This window comes from Octopus bimaculoides, chromosome 1, assembly GCF_001194135.2.
Source record: "Octopus bimaculoides isolate UCB-OBI-ISO-001 chromosome 1, ASM119413v2, whole genome shotgun sequence".
NCBI lineage: Eukaryota > Metazoa > Mollusca > Cephalopoda > Octopoda > Octopodidae > Octopus > Octopus bimaculoides.
This window is the reverse complement of record NC_068981.1, coordinates 182067845-182069157: the sequence shown is the minus strand read 5'-3', so window position 1 is coordinate 182069157 and position 1313 is coordinate 182067845.

The following is a 1313-nucleotide window of genomic DNA, read 5'->3' as shown; positions in this document are numbered from 1 at the left end:
TATATCGTTATGTAATGAAAGTCTTTTTTTTTGTTTTTTGAAGCTGTATTGCGTTGTGTTGATAGACTTGCACTTAAAATTTCCGCGTTTAAAAATTCCCGCACTAGTTATTGTGGTGACAACACTATCTATCTATCTATCTATCTATCTATCTATCTATCTATCTATCTATCTATCTATCTATCTATCTAGCTAGCTAGCTAGCTAGCTAGCTAGCTGTCTGTCTATATATCTATCTATCTATCACACACACACACACACACACACGCTCTCCCTCTCTCGCACTGTATTTCTCAACATTTTCTCCCCGCCCACGTCTAAAAATACATTGTGATGTATATTTTGATTCCTCTCCCTTCCCCTAATAGTGGTTGTGACGGACGGACAGACAGAAAGACAGACGGAGATCCGCTTCTCTTTTATAATATAAGATTTATGACTAATGAAGATCAACATAATTAACAGCAAATACTACTAACTATTTAGACCCAATTATTAAAAAAATCGATCATTATTATATAAATTTTCAAGATTTAGTTATTTTATAATTGTCTTTTTGTCTTTACTTCTTTCAGTCATTGGACTGCTGTCATACTGGAGCGCTCCCTCGAAGGGTTTACTCTAGGAGATCAGCCTCAGTACTTATTTTTTAAAAGCCTGGAACTTATCCTATCGGTCTGTTTTGCCGGATGGCTAAGTTACCAGGTTGTTCAGTCTAAAATCCCAAACGTATATATGTATGTTATAGAAGAAGTCATCTTGAAGAGAGTGTTTCCCGATGAGCTGGCTGCTGACACGTAGGAGTGCTTTCTTTGCTCTTCAGCACTAAGCTTATATATCTATTTTTGCTGTTGTTGTTTAGCTGCTGCCGTGTGAGAGAAAAACAATAGGATATTCGAATGGTGTCTGCACGGTATGTATGTATGTATGTATGTATGTATGTATGGATGGATGGATGATGGATGGATGTGTGTGTATGTATGTATGTGTGTATGTATGTATGCGTGCATGTATGTATATGTATGTATATATATATATATATATATATATTTATATAAAGGGCATTATTATAGAAAAATAACAACGCCACACAGTGGACTTCTCAAAATAACCACATTTAGTACCTAATGCGAGGAAAAGCAACCAATAGAAGCCTACCTACTTTCTTTTAAATAAACTTAACTGTGTATCGACCGATTTCGCGATTACTAGAATGAATCTAGATTTCGTTCATCAGCACAGTATTGTACCAAAAATATATAAATAAACAGAATTCTCACCTCACCAAAAACGAACACCCTACGTATCCGACA